At 42.0% G+C, this 23,279-nt stretch overlaps 1 pseudogene; it reads left to right on the top strand.

Annotated features, from left to right (window-relative positions):
* Positions 1–480: 480 nt before the first annotated feature.
* Positions 481–9,176, top strand: LOC148220154 (uncharacterized; annotated as a pseudogene).
* Positions 9,177–23,279: the final 14,103 nt, after the last annotated feature.

Here is a 23,279-nt window from a genome sequence, read left to right on the forward strand (position 1 = left end):
TAACCTGACATGTGGGTTTCATGCTTTATAAAAGATGCCCAGTGACCTTGCTTTACAACAAAAAAGAATTACAAAACTAACTGGTGGGTGGTTGTCATGTGAAAAGGAAGAGATTTACTCAACCCTTAGTGTTTGATTTGTCTGTCAGAGTCCCATTATGGGGACCCTTCACTGAACGGTCCAGGAAATAGGCCAACAGCATAAGGGAGACCCCTTAGCAGGTCTTCCACTGTATTCAAGTATGATACCCACTGCCAGCGGACTGCCAGTGCCTGTGAAGGACTCACATTAAAAGTTCACCTTCTATTAATATAAAATTGTGACAGGTTAAGGTTCAAGGATTGCCAGTGATAGTTTCTGACTGCAAAAACATATTCAAAGCAACATACAGACAAGCTCTAAACCCCAATAAAAGTATTCAGTGTGCATAGAGTATGGTTCTTACCCAACAGGCATCCCCATGGGAGACAAGACAGGTTCAGCCCATCAACTGATCCCAGAACTTATGATGGAGTCTTCCTTAATTTTCCCCCCATTCTTGACTTACTTTTATACTATTTCTCTATGTTTAGGTGGAGCTTGAGTGACCGTAGTCATGCATACCTTTGTTACTGAGTGATGTAAAATTCTCTTGCTTCACTTTTAAAGATACAGTCAAAAAAATAGAGAGTACATTCCCAGGGAGGGATGGTTGTACCTTGGAGGTGGGTAACTTTGTGATGGAGGTGTGCTCTAACATTACAATTAAGCTATAATGACCCAAGTTCATTCGATGAGAACAATTTCACCACAGTCGTTGGCTCAGCAGCAAGACATTTTCTATCTCCCTTGGTTGACAGGTGCTGTGCAGTTTATCAGCTATAAAGTACCATCAAGCTTCCCTCCCTGCAAGGATTTCAACAGAGCCTGGCTGGGGTGTTTCCACTCTGCTCCACCCTCTGTTCCATCCCCCTCAGTACCTCAGTAGGTGCTATGGTTGCAGATTGTGTGTGTGGGGAATTATTGTGGAATAGGTCTCAAGCTTGCCAACCACATTCCATCCAGGGAGCAGCAACTGTATTTTACCCTATAATTTCTGTACCGTATAACTTCTGTTCAGATGTGAATATAACTTCTCAGTTTCCTCTAATTTTACACCCAGCCATCTTTCCACACAGTCCACTCCATGATTATAGTCACTTAAACTCCACAATATCCAAATGGAGTTTGAGGTTTTTTTAAGCTTTTATGCCCTGAGGATTGTCTAGTGCATTTGTAACCCTTAGGTTGTCTAGTATTAGTGGGGGTACCAGGAAGGCTAATTGTTTCATAATGATCCATTATTAGAACAAAAAGCAAAAGGGTTAACACCAACAAAATGACAACAGGATAAAGCACTCAGCAGAAAATTCCAGTAGCTGTTGGTGACCATCCAAAAAGGGTCTCCGTGAAGCAATGTATTTCTCCCACGTTGTTATGGACAGTAATCAAAGTCTTTTATCCATTTTCTTGGGCTTGTTTCAGGTATTCATGTTGTAACAGTTTCTTTACCAGAGTGAGGTTGATACCAATGGGAGTAGGCTGCAAATCTCAAATCAGAGTATAGTTAGACTGTATATCTTACCAATTTTTACAGTCTAGCTAAAATCACATATTGTAATATCAACAGTTACAAGCACAGATATTAGAGTGATTATTTGTATCTACAGTAATGTTACTTACAAATACAAAATCAGAAGGGGTTCTCATACAAGTGCATCCTTTACCAATATACACAAGTACCATTTCCAGGTTTTCACTGGGATGAATCTCAAAATGACAAACATTTTTCTCAGTGTCAAGACAAAGGTCTTGAGCTTTGATGGTCTTACTTTTACAAATGAATCCTTGCTGCTTTTGTTCAATGTGCACATCAACATCAATAGTCTGCCCTTTATTTGCATATTTTCTAGCCCATTCTCTATGCTCCAGTGGATATAGTTCCATTGTGGTTTAATCCTAATGCAATGATTTGGTATATATCATCTACCAAAGCACTGTGTCTCAGTAACACAAAAGCTGTAATGTGCTGCTGATGGAATTATAGGTGAAATTGATTAAGTACCACTAGGTCTGGAATTTTTGTTCAAGTTCAGTTGTATTATCCCAAATTACCTTTCGAATTTCCATGGGGAAGGTATTTTTTTCACCTTCCCTTATGAATGCAGCTGTCATTGATTGCATCCACAGGTGAGCTTGGATACAACTAAGAGCCAAAGAAACATTGCTTTGGAATATGTTAAGTACATCTGTGATCAATTGATGCTCTTTTTCATTAATTCCCTCCCACTGAGACAATATTTCCATTAGAAATCATTGATTAGTTCCCAAAGCCAAAAGGGAAGATCCTAGAGGGTGTTTCAGTTTATTTAGGTCATTAGTTATTGTGACTAGTCTTTTCATTAATACCTCAGTCCATGCCATTTAGAACTCCCAAACCTGTTCTCAAGATGCCAATCACATCCATCCTGGTTTACCTGGAGGAAGTGAGGGCTTGTTTATGCAACCATGCTGTCCATCCTGCACAGGAGGCTTTCAGGAATGGTGAGCAAGCTGGTTGGATTATGGAAACATTATTCTACATCAACAGTTCAACTTGTTTGTGAGACCATGTTGGGCTAAATAACATTTACTGTTGACCTGTATTTTTTATTAAGTAGGGACCAATGTTACAGTTGAGAGGAGACAGTTCAATAGGAAGCTGAGTAGTTGGAGGTTGAGTTGTTAAATATGGTTCTTCAACAACAATTTTAAATTGAAGGACCAAACTCATTCAAGAGTTGAGGTCTGTCCAAAGGCAGTTTATAAGCATTGGATGGGATATTTTAAAGGTATGCCAGCACTCACACTTAAAAGAACGGGTATGTACAATGTTTTTCTCTTTGACAAAGTTTACAACACTTTTTCCTTGACATAACTTACAATGTGTAAGACTGTGTAAGAGTTGGTCCTAAGTTTCCATCATTTTTTGCCTCACGACCGTAGCAAGAAGACCCCGAGGACGTCCACCCAGGCTGGCTCTGGACAGTGGTTTTCTGGCCTGGCCGAGGTTGATGCTTGCCAAGTGACTGTTTGCAGGTGTGTTGTGCTCACTGGACTGTGCTGTCATGGTACCAACTGAAGACTGCATGTACTGCAAGTCTGCACCTGCCTCTTGGAGCACCTCACAATGGTCCATAAATCTTCCCACCTCTTGGCCAGAAGCCACTCGCTTTGGAAAAGGACTATAAAAGAGCAACCCTCTAGAGAAGACCCTTGAGTACTCCCCACGGATGAAGACCCGTCCATTGGCTGGACCACGAGGATGTCCTTCTCATCTGTTGGTAGCTATTCCCCATCCCCCTCTTTTTCTCTCTATACTCTGTTTCCTATATCTCTCCCCTCTATCGCAACTGATTTGTTAGCATTGAATAAAAACGCATTGCTGTGAGTAAACTGATTTGTCCCCTGTTGTTTGCCTTTTTGCACCTCTGAGATCAAACGAAACATCACGACCTCCGCCCTGTGTTGGACAATTGTGACATTAAATTGGCATCACAGACAGGATTTTCTGACAGACAGAAAGGGATGCAATGTTGTGTGTAGTCTGTAGTAGGGGAAGGACGTATTGCCTCAGCCACATCTAGAGGGCCACCTTGAAAGGGTGAACCTGTCTAGAAAGCAAGGGGGGCAATTTCAGATTTCCCGCAAACTGCAGATGCCTTGGTGTAAAGCATCCTCACGCTCATTTGAGGGCTCTGTCGTCAGAATTTCACAAAAGATCTCCTGGTGCAAAAGGCAGGACTGTTGTTGTTGTTTGTTGTTTTTGTGTGAAAATTGACTACTTGGTGTAGCAAAGAGACAACCTGATATTTTGTAACTAAGGAGTGCCTCCCAAGTAGTTTCAGTCTCTTCACCCAGATAGGGAAGCGAAGGGGGGCACATAGTGAAAGCTGTGTGTGTGTGTAACTTAAGCAAGAGATCTCCCTGTAGTGGTTTTTACTTATCCCTTCATAAAATGACTGAAAATCATAGTGGAACAGATAAAGCTGCATTTTATGCTTTACTAGCTAAATATAGTGCCAGACCATCCCAAGGTGGGGAGGAATGGGTGAACAATAATAGGTTTAATTTAGAAAATGTGATTGATAGAATATGTTCTTTGCAACATGAATCAAAGTTCAAACTGGGCAAAAATAAAACCATACTCTGCTCAGTTTTGGGAACTGTCATTGGTGGGGTTTCGGGGTCCCTTTGGGATCCCTGAGACTGCTTCTGCAGCCCTCAGTGACGGAGCACGTTCCCGAGCCTTGCCCAGATAGAATTGTGGCTTGCGGTGAGCTCTCAGACCAGCAGGTAAAAGAAACCAGCATATGCAGAAAGGCACAAATCCATAGTTTATTCTATGAAGGCATCCTATCTAGCATATACCAACGGCTATTGTTTTACAGGGGTTTTTATATCTTTTGAGGGTTTTACAATTTGCACCAATTACCAAGGGAATTCTACTTTTTAACCAATCCCTGAGGGATTTTGCATTCAAAGCTGGCCTATGAATACTAAAAGAAAATGAACCACTAATATTAAAGATAGATAAGAGGATCTTCCAAGGGGGGGGAAGCTAAATTCCTTTTGTATTCGTCATTTCACAATCCATTTCTTATCTCTAAGCCATGGTTTTCCAAGGAGTTTGTTCTGAGGATGCAGGGAAACTTTCTTCTGTGTTTTCTGCTCCCTCCACAGGGAACTAGTCTTACGGCAGCTATAGAAACTCGCTTAAAGTGAAGAAGTGAGGAAAATACAATTATAGACTCTTTACAAAACTTAGTCAAAATTTTACAAAATTAAATAGATTAAGAAAGTAATGAGAACCATTTGTTGCGAGATGAAAGCCATTTGTTACGAGCTCCCCTAAGAGAAGAATGGGCCAAAAATTCAAAGCATGCTGACTCACCAAAAGAAACACAGGAGAAGGAGACTGTTCACATTAATCAAACATACTCTCAAATAGACCTAACTTTGATGAAAAATTGTGGGGAACACTGCTGCCCCAACTTGAAACTTGTGATTAAAATAGAATATGATTATATCAATGATGCACCCCCCGAGCAACCTTCTCCAAAGGTTCTGGGCAGTGTACCAGAGCAAACTTCTCCACAAGTTCTGAACAATGTACCAAATCAATCTCCTCCACAGGCTCTGGGGGTTGAGCCAAAGCAGTGCACCTGCACTAGGCTTTCCCAAGGATATAAACATTCCCCCACTTTGGCCCACCACGATTTAGCCCAGAAATTAGACAAGATACCCAAACCTGACAATGTAGCTGTTTATCAATATATTGACGATATCCTTGTGGGAGGAAACAAAATAAAAGTAGTGGGAGATACCCAACAAAAAATAATCTCCCATTTGGAAAACCTTGATTTGCAAATTCCCTCAGAGAAAATTCACAAACCTTCTCAGGAAGTGAAGTTCCTGGGAATTTGGTGGAAAGGAGGCATCACATGCATTCCACCTGATACCCTAACCTCTTTAGATCAGGTTAAAATGCATGAATCCAGGAAAGATCTCCAACAAGCTGTAGCATTATTAGTGTTCTGGAGAAAACACATTACAGTCATCACTGGGACGCCCCAGCCCCCTGACAGGGTGGCCCAGAGATCCTCAGTTAGGAAGTGGTATGCCCAGATAAAACATTACTGTAACATCTTCTCAGTAACAGAAGGAGCTGTAAAAAATCTGACAATACAAGAAACTGAGAGCTTGGCTAATAGCCATGACAAACCTGCCTTGGTAATTAAAGTAGCCCCTCCTTTCTCCCTTGAACAATCAGCAAATTCTTGGTTCACTGATGCTTCTGCCAAAAGAGAGGGAAAAGTGGGGAAATAGAGGGCAGTAGCCCTCCATACTCCCTGTGGTGAATGAATTATTACTGAGGTAGAAGGCAGATCTCAGGTTGGGGAGCTGATAGTTGTTTGGAGTGTTTTCCAACTTGAGGTACAGAATATCTCTCTTGTTTACATTTACACTGACTCTTATGCTGTGTTTAAAGAAGGTAGAGTGGCTTCCTTTTGCTGTGTTTAAAGGAGGTACAGAGTGGCTTCCTTTTTGGCAGCAAAAGGATTGGGAAGTTAACATCATTCCAATCCGCGCTACACGCTGGATAGTTCCATAATTTTAATCTCCTGCCTCCTGGAGGAAGACTCTGTTGTGTTTACTTTTCACAGAAGAACACCAAGGGACATGAAGAAGCACCCTCCTAGTGTTGGATGACAAAAACTATGTTTTTCCTCCTTTCGTGGTAACACAAGGCGATGATGTCACAATAACATGTAAATTAATTGCTGAGTCCCTCATCGAACCTGCATACAGTTATGGCACAGGACCTCATGGCCGTGTTTTATATTGTAAAATTCAAAATCAGGATTGTTGGCTAAACTTAACTGCTGTACAATTTTCCCATAAAATCATGTGTGGTAAAAACAATACAAAATACTGGGGAGAACTTTATGTTAATGTTGTAACACCTACCACCCAACCACCGGTTATGCTGAGTCTGAGAATTTTTGAAATTTGACCATATGTTATCAGAAAGCCTGGCCAACAACAAATATTGTTTAACCCGGCATGGTCTCTTAAACAAATCAAATTGTCAATGCAAAATAGTGTCTCAGAAGTTCAGCAGGCTTGTTCACCTTTTTTGCAAACTTTTTTTGAGGGGTGGACAACCTGGTTTGCGAAAACAGAATCCTTCTAAGAAACAAATGGCAAGAGACATAACCAGTGTTGTGGGAATAGGATTGGGAATTTTGAATAGCATCGATTCAGAAGTACTAATGAATAAATTGGCTACCACAGCTGGAGATGTAACCAAATTACAACAGCCCCTGCAATCATCCTTAACAGCTTTGGGAACCCAACAGTGGTTGTTATCAAACATAATGCCAAATTGGGAAAAGGCAAATGTAAATGACCACAAATTGTTGATCAATGCACTTAGTGCTACACAAAATAACATCTCTCTGGCTCTAAGCTGTATCCAGGCTAAATTGTGGATGCAGTCAGTTGCTGCCTCAATTATAAGAGAAGGAGAGTAAGGCACTTTTCCTACTGAAATTCGGAAAATAATCTGGGGCAGTGCCACCGATTCTGAAGGAGAATTCCAATCCTGGTGGAACTTAGTAAATTTTACCTATAACCCCGGTACAAACGCAGCCATGGCCTTTGTACTGACGATATGCAATGCTTCAGTGCATTCAATATTCCCCATCATTGCATTAGGGTTGAATCATGATGGAGCTATTTTCTGTCCTTTTGAGCATAGGGAATGGGCCCGTCAAATTGGTGAGAAGTGGAAAACTGTCAATTTGGAAACTTGCATTGTCCGGGAACAACAAGGGTTTATTTGTGAAAGTAATGCAATCAGAGCTCAATATATCTGCTTGGACACAGAACGGAATGTTTGTAGTTTTGAAATTCATCCAAACGAGATTCCTGAAACTGTACTGGTATATATAGGCAATGGATGTGCATGCTTTATAACTGCTTGTGATAGTGTTTTCATAGAAAATTTGGTAGCGAATACTAAAAATCATTCAAATCTTTGTGTTTGTAACTTTACCAGAATTGCAGGATGCGACTTGTCCTATGTAGCTCCAGTTACTTCTTAGCACCTTTTGCAGTCAAATCACACATTGATCCACCATCTATTGCCCACTCCCATTGGAATGAACCTCACTCTGGTGAAGCAATTGTTGCTCCACCAAGATCTAATTGAAATTTTGGAAATGATCAAGAAAAACAGACAAAAAACTTTAATAACTGTTCATCACCATGTGAAAGAAATACATCGTGTTTTGGAAAGAGAAAAGAAAGATGCTGAACACAGGTGGTGGGATACCCTCTTTGGGTGGTCACCTACTGCTACAGGTGTCCTGAACAAATTGTGTCATCCCATCATTGTTCTCTTGATTTTGGTTTTAATTGGTTTTGTTTTATCAGCAATCCTATACATTATGAATTGGAAAATGATGAAATGGTTAACAGAACTGGCATCTGGAATGGATGTACCCAAATCAGTCACAGTTGACATCCCTAAGGTTATAGACACAAGACAATCTATATAGGTATTTAAAAATAGGATAAACTGTGATATTGACTGAAATTGCTTATTTTTAATTGTATTTTTTTAATTTTGGAATTAAAATAATTTCGAATTTACTTATTTGCTTTGTAATCAAAAACTTGAAAAAATTGTTTATTTCTTTGTAATCAAAATTGAAGGTATATTTTAATTGAGAATTGATTATTTGTTTTGTTTTGTTTTGTTTTGTTTTCCTCTCTTCTTTTCCTTTTCCTTTCCCTTATTTTTTTCTACTTTTCTATTCTGTCTGACTCTATTTTCCGGGATATGCTACCAACTTGGACGAGTCCTGAAGACTTCGCGACAACACTATGAAGGAGCGCTCTTGATGATGATCATGAGTCATGGGGTGGTGTAAGAGTCGGACCGAAGTTTCCCTCATTTATTGCCTCACGACCATCTCAAGAAGACCCCGAGGACGTCCACCCAGGCTGGCTCTGGACAGTGGTTTTCTGGCCTGGCCGAGGTTGATGCTTGCCAAGTGACTGTTTGCAGGTGTGTTGTGCTCACTGGACTGTGCTGTCATGGTACCAACTGAAGACTGCTTGTACTGCAAGTCTGCACCTGCCTCTTGGAGCACCTCACAATGGTCCATAAATCTTCCCACCTCTTGGCCAGAAGCCACTCGCTTTGGAAAAGGACTATAAAAGAGCAACCCTCTAGAGAAGACCCTTGAGTACTCCCCACGGATGAAGACCCGTCCATTGGCTGGACCACGAGGATGTCCTTCTCATCTGTTGGTAGCTATTCCCCATCCCCCTCTTTTTCTCTCTATACTCTGTTTCCTATATCTCTCCCCTCTATCGCAACTGATTTGTTAGCATTGAATAAAAACGCATTGCTGTGAGTAAACTGATTTGTCCCCTGTTGTTTGCCTTTTTGCACCTCTGAGATCAAATGAAACATCACGACCCCCCGCCCTGTGTTGGCAGATAGTGACAGACTGGTGTCATGCATTTAGGGTTATTTTGAATTTGGCATCCTATTGAAATGGTGTCTCCTTTCATTCCCTTTGGAGATGGTATGTGTTGATTTCCACTCTCATCTCTGATGATCCACTCTTTCCCATAAAAGGTGATGTTGTTGTGCAGTGCCACTGTAAACAAATTTAGGTTAGGTGTTGGATCTCAGGAAACTGAAGTTTTTGAGTTTTCTGTGCTTCCAGGCACAGACCCCCTGGAAAACACTGCACTGGACCTGAAACCTTGGAGAAGATTTGTAAATATAAATAATAAGTTAGAAATCATAAATATGTAGTGGGTTAGATGTGTGTTTTCACTGGGGGATGGGTTTTAAATTTAAGATTTTTACTGTATAATGGTAGTTAGGGGACAAGATGGAGAATTTTCGGTGGTGTCTTTATTCTTGTTCATCTTCTCTTCCTGCTTTTTCATGGAAATTAGGTAGTTATCTTTGGATTGGTCAGTTGAAAGTCACTCTAAGGGTCATGGGAATCTATTATTGAGTTAAAAGTACAAATAATATAGGTGTAAAACTTTTATTGGTGTGTTTAGCTTTAAAAGGCCTTGAAACAGGCTCAGTTTGGAGCCATTTTTCCTATTTCTAGCAAGGATCTAGAAGTGCTCCTATTCTTTCTGTAAATTTTGATAAGATATAATAAACAACCAAGTCCAAACACTAGAATCCGGCTCGATTGCCTTTTGTAATCATCCTGGCTCTGAACAGAAACCGACGAGACTGAGAGAAACCACTAATTAGTGGTGCAAAAGCCTGGAAAGCCTGGGAAACACTCTTACATTAGGCATAGGTATGTCTAGAAGTATATATTCTTCTATCCATGGCTACCCCATTGTACACAAATGTCACAATTTGCATTGTACAGTTAGGAAAATAATACAGTATTTCTACACTCTGTTTTTCCCATGACCAAAATGCAAGCATGGGTTGTGTAAAAGTAAAATTGTACTAACAATTTGATTTTGATATCTGATAACAGCATTTTTTTGTTGTTACTTGGTTTAGTACAATTGGTATGGTATATTTTAATTGCATTGTGTGTTCTCTGGGCATTGCTTGGAGTGCCAATATTTTAGAAATGTCATGGTTGTCATGAGTTATCTTGATTCCTTTCCTATCAATTTTACGATCATATACAAGCACAACAGCAAGGTTCAGGTTGGCCTTACTTTTGTGTAGCATCTGAACACTTCCAGTATATGTAACATAAGCTTGGGACCATGACCATTCTCTGTTTTGATTGAGTCAATAGGAATTGCATTATCAGGGCAGAGAATAGTATAAAATCAACCTGTTGATTTGCTATCCTTAAAATTTAGGTTTCCAGAAAATTATGCACAACATAAATAGTATTTTGACCAAAACTAATGACAGTATTTTTTGTATACATTCAAGGTTGGTGTAGCCTAATCCATCTGTCCACATGCAGTTCATTCAGAGTTCCTGTGAAACAGAAAATAAAGGAAATATGCTCAATTGAAAATGCAACGAGCAGTGTTAATTAAAAAGAGGGGTTTGAGACTGAAGTGGAATCTTAAATTCACAAAGTATTTGACACATGGCTGTTGCAGCTGCCCCTACAGTTTCAGGGGGGTTTCCTCTAATCAGAATATCTGGAGAAAGTGAGACTAAGATTTAAGCAAACGCAGCATGGGCAATCATTGGTGAATATTTATATTCCTGCGGGAGTCTGTTAAAAGTGTATGGCACTCCCTTCCAGGACAGCACAAATTGTGCTTTTTCATATTCCAGAAGCGAAAATCATGGATGTAAAAGATATGCTCTTTCCATTAAAAACATATCTCTCACATCCAGGGCTGCTATCCATGATTGGGACACTTTCTGAATTTGAGTTAACAGTTCTGCAAACTTTAGAACAGCAGGGGTTAAAGGCACAGTATTGGCATGCAATTATCTGCAACAAACTGTAAACCATGACTGTCTGTCCAGCTTTCTCCAGTCAGACAGGAGAATTAGGAGGAGAGTGTGAATGAGTGATAATACCTCTTTCCTCCAAGTCTGTTACCACCCTGTCAATACCCAAGCATGTGACTTCTTGTATTGTAGCTGTTAGGTTTGCAATATTGGGCACTGCAACTGTTAGCATTTAAGTGCTGATAATCAACAGTGAACTACAAAAATTCTGTTTCATGCTGCAGCAGGTATTTTTGTGTCAGGGAGTGCAGGTGCTGCACAAAATAACTGCACTACAGCCTTCCAATTTCTTTTGGGGCTGGAGTCAACATTTGAACTGAAAGATCCCATGTTGCCGTCTGGCAGATGCCAGGTTTGAACATTCAGATCAAAATCCAAAATGTTTTCTGTAACAGCAGTGGGAGTTTTGCACCACTTAATTAGCGGTTTGTTGTTGGAGTCTGAAAACAGAGGCCTCTCTGAGTTCCTCAGAGAGAGATCAACAAGTTTCAGTGAAGGCTGAAAAACATAGTCCTAGATATCAGTGTAGAAAACAAGTCACCGTGTAGGCTCCAAGAACATAGTTTTAGACATAATAAAAATATAGTAAGAATATTGCTTACATTTTTTAGATAGAACAAGATAGACCATATGTGTAGTTTATACATAACCTGGCATGCTAAGGAACTAGAATTCTAATAGGTTACGAAGAAATGTTTTGGGTTCATGTTTTTAGCTCATTGGGTAATTTGTGTATAAGAATCTATGCATTGGGGAGAGACGCTTGCTTGCTCTCTAGCTTTTCCTCCTCTCCTCACTGCCATCATCAGCGCCTGAAGAAGATAGGAGCTGTGGCAGCAACATTGGCCCTCCCAGGACTTCAACAGGAGCAGCTTCTACTTCTAATTGGGACTTTACTTCTATTTAGGACTCTATACTGAAAACTTTCAGCATGGACTTTAATTCTTGTGACCCTTTGCCTTTCGAGACTGATGTTCCTTTACAATAAACAACTTTATAGCAACTAATAGCTGCTCGGCTCTTCTAAAGAAAACAAACAACCCGACAGTTTGTCTCAGTCTCTTCTGCCTTCACTCAGAACCAGGATTAAGAAATGGATTTTCTCCTGTTCAGGCTTGGCTGTTTATTAAATCTTATCAAAAAGTACAGAGCATTCGACAGCACTTCTAGCTACCTGCTAGAATAGAGCAAAATGGAGACAGATCCAGCTGCTACAAGGTCTCTTAAAGCTAAACAGCCCAATAGAGAAATAACACCTATATTATTTATCCTTTAAACCCAATAACTAACTTTCCATGACCCTCAGTGTGACACTACCTTACCAACCAGAAACTACTACCTGAAACCATGAAGAAGGAAGATGAACACCGAGACACCACCCAAAATCTTCCATCTTGTCCCATACCTATTACTATATTATAAAACCTCAAATTTAAAACCCTTCACCATGTGAAAGCACACACTTCTATTTAACTACACACCTGTGACTTTAACTCCATCACTCAAATTTGGAAAACTTCTCCAGGGCCTCGGGTCAAAAGCAGTGTTCTCCAGGGGGTCAGTGCCAGAAAGCACAGAAAGCTCAAAGACTCCAGGTTTCTGGGATCCAACAATTTTCATTAACATCTCTACTTGCAAAGCAAGTAGCCAACCTCCACTCCTTGATGGAGAGCTGGAAATTAACCTTAGCAGTTTGGCAGATACCACTTGCTCCATTTACTCCAGTGATCTTAACTCTTTGCCATCCAGGTTGTACATCCAGTTTCTCATAATCCTGCTGCATTAATATTACAGGTTGTGTGTGGAGGCTGAAAGCCCCTCAGAGAAAGAGCCTGCTTCTCTCCCATAGAGGGAATGCCCTTATGCACTCCCTTCTCATAATGGTTATAATGTTTCCCCTAGCATGCCTGTTTCATGTAAAATGTTTGTAGCCTATTGGTCCTTCCCCCTTTGTACTGCCCCTGTGCCCTCAGATGATTCATTAGTTGTTCTACCCCGACCCCTGGCTCTCCTATATCAACCCCGCTCCCTCTGCCCCTTCGAGCCATTTCGTCCCTGGACCCTTCGAGAAGGAATAAACTCCGCCTTGGATCACCACACATGGCTCCCGTCCCTGTCTCCACCGTCGGCAGAAGCGGGGCTCACACAAGAGAGCTGAAATCACTCTCCTCCCGAGAGTGGGAACATGCCTGTAACCACCAGGACGTCTTTCTAAGGACGCTTCTCTGGAAGGTCGCGGGACCAGCGCGTGCCCAGCGCCCACCGGCTCCTTCCCACCCGTGCCGCACCGCTTCGCCGCCACGATAGTTGTGCTCTCATATCCATTAGAAATTTTATTAATTGTCAATGAGAACCAACTGGGATCCAAATGTATGGGCCATTATTATGTATGCATTGATAGGATTCCACTTGTTGGATTTTAATCTCACCTAGTTTATTGCCACAATACTTTTGTAAATAAGCTACTTGGATTGGACTGAATTGAGTTGTTTTTCAAGTATGGTTCCCCTGTTCACCCTGAGGTTTTTTAGTGGATCCAGTTTCATGCAAAAAGGAATTTAAGGGAGGTAGAGAATCCTTTTCCCCTAGTACATTACCACAAGGATCACTCACTATGTTTCCATTAATGTCAGGAGAATCAGTTTGTATAAGCTTCAACTTCAGTGTTTCCTGGTTTCTTCGAATATTTGTCCTGCAATTTTGCCAACTGTCAGAAAACAATAAGTAGTGTGCACAGGAGTGCAGATCTCATTGTTACCCTGTGATAGGTTGACAGGGTTTTTTGTGGTTTTATCATCATCACAATCATAGCAAATATCCCTGTCCCAAGTCTCAGGATCTGTATTATGTACCAACTTGCAGAGACATGTTTCCAAAACAAGCGGCAGTTTCTCCAGCAACAGGTTCTCTCTGCACTCTGCTGCAGCAAGCAGAGTTTAAGGTGGTCAACCTCAGTTTTAAGATGATAATTTTTAATTCTAAGTTTATCAACTCACATTCCCAGTCTTTTTCCTGTTTCCTTCTCAAAGGTTAATGGCGACTTCAACATCTCAATTTCTGATTTCAAAGCAGTATACTCTGCATCAAAAATTTGTTTGGAAGCAAAAGAATCCATTGTTTCTTCCTGCACAGAGGAGAAACAGGGTCCTAAAACTGCACAAATGCTACCTTTACCTTTTCCCTCTTTAGACTATTGCTCAGCCTGACATTGCTCAATGCATTCCACCACTTGATGTTTCCAAAACCTTTGAGCCCACTCCTTCCATGTCTGGTGTCTTAGGGTGATTATATGATGCTTATATCCCCAGTCATCTGTTCTGTTTATGCTGAATATTAAGTTCAGCACCTTTAAAACTGATTCCAAGAGTGAAGGGGGGGAAAAAAAAGCATGCAATTTGTTTTCAGAAAGTGCACTCACTCCTTTGCATTCCTGCTCCCGGACTGTGTTGTCTGCAGCACGGACAGTGGGAAAAAGCTGTCCTTTGCTTCTTCGTTAATTTTTTTAGCTAGCTGAGGCAGAGAGGTTCCCTGGACTGTGGTTTTTCTTCTACTTAGAACTGTTCAAATGTGCTCTGGACTGAAAACCCAGAAAAACACCCGGAGCTCACTCCTGCGGCCCACCAGGGCCTAGGGCACGGCATTTTCCAGCACAGGAGGGACTGATAAGAGACTGAGCGAGCCACGCTACACCCCATGAAAATTACTTTCTGAATTTGCCATCTCTTCAGAACAGCTAGAGGTTTTATTATTTAATGTTATTCTTTTTTTATGCTTGTGAATATTTTGCTTGTTACATAAACAGTTTTTTTCCACTTTTCTCCAAGGAAATCTTTTCCCGAACCAGTTGGGGGAGGGGCCACTTGAATCTTCTTTCTAGAGGGACCCCTTTTGGAAATTCCCTCCCAAATTTGCCCTAAACTAGGACACCTGGGAAGGGGCACATTTATATTTTTGCAGCATATTACCGATAACAATCCTGTCCGTGACATCAAATTTTCTGTAACATGAAAAGGGGAGATTTCCTCATCCCTCAGAGGGCAATTTGACTGACATCTTTCCACAGTGGTATTATTTAAAAGAGCATAGAAGTACATAAATGTCATTTGACTGCAGGAACATGCTTCTACTTCTGGGTAAAAGATTTCTCTCTAACCTACAGTTAACTGACAGTTAATCATGAATTGTCAGAGATACTCACACTGAAGTGTTCAGTATTTTTCTTGTATGAACCTGGGGAGGAGTGCTATCAGTCAGAAAACTGCAATATTGCTGGTTTTGACTGTTTGGAAACAGTGTTTGCTAGTTTATTACTGCTAAATGTTTTGTAAGAAATGTTGTTTTCAGCAGGACAGTGAAAAAGTGTCTATTATTTTATTTCCAGAACTTCTCCGCCTCATTCCAAAATATTTCAGTGAATTTTGTCAAATCTCAGCAACATCATTTTAAGCAGACAGCAACAATCACACCTTTATATTCAGCGCTACTGAAAAAAATATTTTTGCAACAGTATATCTACTATTTTAAAATATAAGAAATTATAAAAAATATAGTAAAAGTCATATAGCGATGAATAAAAATCTGTTGTTTAGCATTCTGCATATATTTTATTATGGAAAATGGGAGTGTGCTGGTTTTGCACATATGGCATTTAATGAGGAAGGAAAAAAACACTCAGGGAAATTATTTTTTCTGAGAGCTTCCTCTATGTCTGACAAAAACCAATCAGTGACCGGTTTTGAGAATTGACAACCTGTTAAACCATTGAGAAAGTTGAACACGCCTCTGTGAATATGCATTTTAAAACGAATGAAGCCCGGAAAGCCCTCTTTTTCCTTCCGCCTGAGTAAGAGGTAACAAGGCCAGTCAAACGGGAAGGCCTGCCCACGCCTGCACAGCCTGTGGGCCTGGAGTGGGGGGGGAAGCCTAGAGGGGCCCTGCCTCTGCTGCAGCGCAGGCCTGGCAGAATTTCTTCCTCTCCCCCCCTGGGTACGGCCAAGGGGCTCACAGCTAGGCTTCAATGCTGCCTTTGCTAACACCCCCAGGAGCAGCTCTGGGCAGTCTGAACCCCCCCTGGAAGTGAATGCAACCAGAGCAACTACTAGTGTTTCTGGCTGGGCCCTCACTATCCTATGCCAGCCCCAGTGTGGCTGCTGAAAGACTATTGTAATGTCAGGAAAATTAATCCACAAACACCAGAGGTTTATGTCCAAAAAGGAGACAGAGGAGTCCTTTTTGCTTTATTCGAATAAAGGGAGAGGCCATGGGACATTCCCCTGGGATCTCTCAAATTTTTGGAGGACGCAGCCTCCTTTTTATCCTATTTTCCTGGCCGCATTTCCCTCACTCTTTCCCCATTGGCTTAGGTACTTGAGAGGCACAGACTTCCCGGAACGCCTGATACCTGAAATTCCCCTCTAATGTATAACCCTCCCTTTTAATTTTTAATTCTTACAGAATTCATAATTCCCCCCCCCCCTTGCTTCTTTCATCTTTCGATATCCAATTTCATTTATCAGCAGCCCTACAGTTTGTTTGTAAAGGCAAATATCTCTTTCCATTCATCAATCAGTGGAATCAATCCCATTGTTTCTTTTATCTCTCAGTGCTAGCCTTATCTATAGGCTGATCCACAACTCATTTGTAAAGACAAATTCAACATTCCTCTCAATCCCTCCTCTTTTATTGTTTAATAATTGTCTTTACAAACTTTAGCTATCATTGACTTAATTTCTTGTTCCTGAGTTCTTTTTGGTTTTGTAATTATTTGGAGTGACATCAATTTCTGTCCTTTTGTAACCATCTTTGGATCAGTAGGCGTGGCTATTACCTGCATCCCTTTGATCACATGTTGAATAAGTTGTACTAAGCAAGGGATAATGCATGGTAAAAATATTAGAGTTGCTACAGCACATAAGAGGAAAAAAAGTAGTTGTTTAACCCATAGTCTACCAGGTAGCCAAGAAAACATGTCCCATTCCCATCCTTTCCATGTTTGGACTGGCACATGAGCTAATTTTCTTATTTCTTTTGCTATTTGCTTCACCACCTTTCCATTGTCATCTATTTGCAAACAGCAGTTTGAGTCATTAAATTTGCCACACACTCCCCCTTCTTCTGCTAATAAATAGTCTAATACCATCCGGTGTTGAAATATTGCAGTTCTCATCTGAGTAGACTGGTCAGCAAGAAGGTCAAGAGCTGTAGCTGTCTGGTTACTTACTATTTCAAAGACAGCTTGTAACCTAATTATCCGGTTTAGATTATAAATGGGTTCTCTGGCACCTGATATTAATTCATTAGGATTCCAAGTGGCTGGTCCGTAGTGTTGTATGATTCGTTCAGGTGGCCATTCATCTTCACCCCATCTTTGAGTGCTCCCTCCAGCCAGGGATACATCAGTTGACTGCTTTTCTCTAATTAGATCATCATATACCTTGATTCCTAAGTGATTTCCCTGAACCTGTGGTAGCAGAAAGAACAGTGGTCTGATATACCCCACATAACATATTCCTGACCAGTTTGGGGGTAACCTGCGATATGCATGTTGTCCACAAATCCAGTAATGTCCCTTTAAAGCCCAGGTCCCATTGGCAAAGGGACCTTCCCAATTTTCATGGTCAATTGGAGAGTCAAAATACAGCTTACTTCCTGGGCCCAATGGTCCCCCAACAATGGTCACCCCACCATAAGAATCACAGTAGTTGCATTTCCAAGCTCCCACATGAGGTTTCCACCTGCAGTTACATCCCAGATCTGTTTTGTTAGATTTGGACCAGAACTTATTAAAAAGGGTTCGAGTTCCATTTCGATGTTGCCATTTCCATTGGTAGTCACGGATAACATGAGTCCTACTTGTGGAATTATCTCGGGGGCAGCTTAAAAATAAGGGGTCAAAAAACTTATCCTTCCCCACTGCTTTACAGCCTTTTAAATCTTTCTGGTAATTATGGTAGGAGCACTTTACCCAGCTACCATTTGTGAGCTTAACATGCGTTTGATTCCATCTGCCTTGATATCTGGAACAATCATAAGGAAGGCAGTTGGGGGTCCAACAATCTAAACCCAAAGATAAAGTCCAGTCACAAACGCTTTTTCCCATATATATGCTTCCTGTCCTATTTAGACAGTAAGTGCCTCTTTCAGAAGAATGAAGCCGCCATGGACTTCCTTCTTCATTCCAAAATCCTGTTCCATTACGGACTTCACTCAGGGTGCTAATCCACCATTTAGGTTCAACTGGGCTGGCTACCCATGGCCAGTTTTCAGATCCCCCTGGCCCTCCACAGACCCAACAATTGCTAAGGATAAAGGTTTTTGCTACTTCTTCTCCTAAGGTCAAAAAATTATTTTCCCATTCTTGGCCCCAACCTAACCGATAATATAAAGGTAACATTATTAAGAGAAACATTCTGATTGTGTAATCTAATTTCCTAACTTAATTTTTACTTTCACGTTGTCTTTCACACCACCTGTGGCGAGTGAAGGCACAGAAACAGCTTAACATAAAGAAAACAATGACAGCAAGGGTTGGCCTCCAGTGACTGGAGATCTGAGAGGAGGGATGCCCACACAAACTATTTCAGCAGGTACTCTGTGGGTAGGCACACGAGGCTTCCCCCGATGTCGACGCACTGGCTACTGCTCCAGTCCACTCCTGCGGAGTGTCAGTCGTGGCTTCCCGTCCTTCTCCTCCAGCTGAGATGTCCAAACCTCTGGGGCTGCAGAGACCTTGACCCGAGTGTGATGGGTCCACCCGTGTTCAGCTGTCTTGACGGCTGTTTCTGTGGTCAGCAACACCTGGAAAGGTCCACGCCACTTGGCCACCAGTGGTGCTTCTTTCCACTCCTTAACCAGGACCCAGTCTCCCGGTTGGATGTTGTGAACAGCAAAGTCCAAAGGCAGGGTCTGTGCCAGCTGAGCTTCCTGTCAAAGAGATTTCACAAGATACAGTATCCGAGCCACATATCGTTTTAAATACACATCACTTATCTCTATCCCCCCACTAGGCTGAGAATTACAAGGGTAAGGAATTCCAAACATCAATTCAAAGGGAGATAACTGAATATCTCCCCTGGGTCTGGCTCTTATCCTTGCTAAAGCCAGGGGCAGGAGCCATACCCATGGCATCTTAGTTTCTATCACCAGCTTCAGGAGATGTTTCTTTATTTCTCCATTCATCCTCTCAACCTGACCCGAAATCTGTGGGTGCCAGGGGGTATGGAGGTTCCACTGTATCCCTAAAGCAGTCATAACTCCTTGAAGAATTTTTCCTGTAAAATGAGTTCCCCTATCTGAATCTATTGCTTCCACCATCCCATATCTTGGAATTACTTGTTTCAAAAATACTTTAACAACTGATCCTGTAGTTGCTGACACAGTTGGAAATGCTTCTGGCCACCCGGTTAATTGACATACTATTACCAGAAGATATTTAAATCTTGCCACTCGAGGCATTTCAGTAAAATCCACCCGGCATCTCTGGAAGGGACGTACTGCCCAACGCCTCCATCCCCTGGCCAGTTTCTTTGTAACTTTGTTGTTGGTTTTAGCACAAGTTAAACAACATTCAATAGCTCGCTTTGCCAGGCTAAAGAGACCAACAGCAGTGTTCATTTTGAGGAAGGCTTCTGCCAGTCCTCGGGAGCCCCAATGACTCCCTTCATGAAGTTGTTTTAACAAGTGTAGGGCTAGAGCTTTTGGTATCCACTACTTACCATCCCTTGTAAACCAATTATTTTCTCTTTCCTCTGCCCCACTCTTTTTAATTATCTCAAGTTCCTCTGGTGGAAAAGAGAGTTTCTCTGGCAGCGGTGCAGTTACTGGGAGCAAAGGCAGGATCTTAGAGACTTCTGGCAACAATGCAGCTTTGCGAGCTTCTTCATCAGCCAGTCGGTTTCCTAGTGCCTCCTCCGACCATCCTCCCTGATGCCCCTTAATGTGGATTATCGCCACCCTTTTTGGTAAATTCACTGCCTCCAATAGGCGAGAGATTAAGTTCTCGTGAGCTAACGTCTTTCCTCTGCAGCTTAATAAACCTCTTTCTTCCCATAGTTTTCCAAATGCATTTATCACCCCATATGCATATTTAGAATCAGTAAAGATATTTACTGTCTTGTCCTGGTATAATTCACAGGCTCTCACAAGCGCGTACAGCTCTGCTGTCTGAGCTGACCAGGTGGCTGGTAACCTCCCCCCTTCCTTTAATTGCTTTCCATTCACCATAGAGTATCCTGTAAATCGTTTGCCTTCTACCACCTTGGAGGACCCATCAATGAACACATTCTCTCCCTCAGGCCAGGGAATATCTCGTAGATCTTCCCTAGCCCGTGTCTGGAGGTCTATAACCTGGATACAATCACGGATTTCTTCCTGGCCCCCCTTTTCTCTAGGGCCATTTAAATAAGAGGCTGGATTAAAAATTTCCCCACCTTTAAATTCTAAATCCTCCTGTTCCATTAAACAAGATTCATACTGTAATAATCGAGCACTTGTCATCCACTTAGAGGCTCTTTCAGTTAACAAAGCTTTAATCTGATGTGGGACTTTAACAATGAGATACCCTCCCCTTGTCAGCTTTCGGGCCTCAGCCACCATCAGAGCTGTGGCTGCACAGTTCTGCAGACAATGGGGCCAGCCTCTGGCCACCGGGTCTAACAACTTAGAAAAATAGGCAACAGGCCTCCGTGTTCCCCCATGCTCTTGCACCAAAATTCCTTTAGCATGACCCTGTTTGACATCCACATATAGCTGAAATTATTTTTCTGCATCTGGAAGAGCTAAGACTGGGGCCTTAACCAATTTGTCTTTTAATTTCTTAAAGCTTTTCTCTCCTTCTGGTGTCCATACCACGACATTAGGACTGTTTTGGGTTAAAAAGTTATATAAGGGTCTGGCCACCACAGAAAAATCCTCGATCCATGCTCTGCAGTACCCCACCAAACCTAAAAACTGCCGTAACTCCTTTTTAGTCTGGGGTAATGGTACCTGGAAAATCCCTTGTATCCTTTCTGGATCAATACACCGTAACCCTTCGGACAGAATGTTTCCCAAATATTTCACCTTCTTTTCTACCAACTGTGCTTTCTTTTTGGATACTCTAAGTCCCTTTTTTGCAAGAAACTTAAGCAGCTTTACAGTAGCCTCTTCAACCACCCCTTCCTGCTCCCCTGATAAGAGCAAATCATCTACATACTGCAACAACTTGACTCCTAAGGGTGGAGTAAACTCTCTTAATATTTTCTGCAAAGCTTGCCCAAACAGAACTGGTGACTCTGTATATCCTTGAGGGAGTACTATCCATGTCAATTGTTGTTTTATCATTTTCCCTCCTTCCTCCTGTTCCCACTCAAAAGCAAAATACTGTTTACTATCTTCTGTGATTGGACACCCCCAGAAAGCATCCTTCAAATCCAGTACAGAATAATACTGATGTGAAGAAGGGATTTGATTCAGGATTGTGTATGGATCTGGAACTGTGGGATGCCTTGGTTTGACAATCTCATTTATTATTCTTAAATCCTGCACCATTCTGTAGGTTCCATCTGGTTTCTTAACCGGCGGGATAGGAGTGTTATAGGGAGACGTACACGGCTCTAAAAGACCTGCTTTTAGCAGGGACTCACTAACAGGCTGTAACCCCTTCTTTCCCTCCCTTGAAAGAGGGTATTGCTTTTTAGACACCACTTGTCCTGGTTGCTTCAAAGTAATTTGGAGAGGCTCTATGTCCAGTTTCCCATATTTCCCTGGAGCTGCCCATACTTCCGGATTTATTTCAGCATAAGCCTTCTCAGACATTTTACACAAAGATATCACAGTTTCGGACTCCGTGTCAATTCTTACAATGCTAATTTGCATTCCCATTCTAGCCATCAAATCTCTTCCCAGTGAATTACAATCACAATTAGGAACAAACAAGAATTCATGCAGTTCAAATCTGTCCCCCACATCTATTAACAGCGGTTGAATAAAATGCACTCGCTCATCCTTCCCGCTTACTCCTTGAATAACCAAGGATCTTTTTGACAATTTCCCCCCCTTACGTATAAAATTTAAGGTGGACCGAGAGGCCCCCCCCCCCCCCCCCCCCCGTGTCTACCAGAAAACACACCTCCTCTCGATCCGGACCCACCTTAAAAGTTATCAAGGGCTCCTGAGTGGTGGGTCCTTGGTATAATAGGAGCCCCTGACACCCCTAACAATCCATTTCCATTATCCTCTGGACTTCCTCCTTGAGAGGAATGTTAAATTTGTCTTTACAAATGAGTTGTGGATCAGCCTATAGATAAGGCTAGCACTGAGAGATAAAAGAAACAATGGGATGGATTCCACTGATTGATGAATGGAAAGAGATATTTGCCTTTACAAACAAACTGTAGGGCTGCTGATAAATGAAATTGGATATCAAAAGATGAAAGAAGCAACGGGGGGAAAACTATGAATTCTATAAGAATTAAAAATTAAAAGGGAGGGTTATACATTAGAGGGGAATTTCAGGTATCAGGCGTTCCGGGAAGTCTGTGCCTCTCAAGTACCTAAGCCAATGGGGAAAGAGAGAGGGAAATGCGGCCGGGAAAATAGGATAAAAAGGAGGCTGCGTCCTCCGAAAATTTGAGAGATCCCAGGGGAATGTCCCATGGCCTCTCCCTTTATTCGAATAAAGCAAAAAGGACTCCTCTGTCTCCTTTTTGGACATAAACCTCTGGTGTTTGTGGATTAATTTTCCTGACAATTTGGGGGCTCGTCCGGGATCTTTCCACCGTCCGGGGCGGCGGGCGGCGAGCGGAGCTGAAGGCGCGCCTCACCCAGTTTCGGTGATCAGCTCCCCTTGGTGCCGGCCGGCACCGGGCGATTGATTGGGTTCCCGAGACTGTCCAGGAGACAGACGAGTGGCGGACCAGGGGGGTCCGTGAAGAGTCCGCAGGGAAGGACCACTGAAAATCTCACCGGTGAGTAAAATGGGATCTTCGGGGAGCAAACCTGGGAGGGCACCCATGGAGGGTAGCACAGGTAAACCTGAGAGGGCACCCATGGAGGGTAGCACAGGTAAAACGGGGCATCCAGAGCGAAGGGGCCCCGGCAAATGGGATGATGATCCCATAATACCCCCGGAGAGTCCCTTGGGGTGAATGCTGAGGTCTTGGGAAAGATTGTATATTCACCCAGAAGTAACTATGGAAATTATGGTAAAATATTGTTATTTTGTGTGGCCAGAGTATAAGTTGGCAAA

Source organism: Sturnus vulgaris, chromosome W (genome assembly GCF_052056855.1).
Source record: "Sturnus vulgaris isolate bStuVul1 chromosome W, bStuVul1.hap1, whole genome shotgun sequence".
Lineage (NCBI taxonomy): Eukaryota > Metazoa > Chordata > Aves > Passeriformes > Sturnidae > Sturnus > Sturnus vulgaris.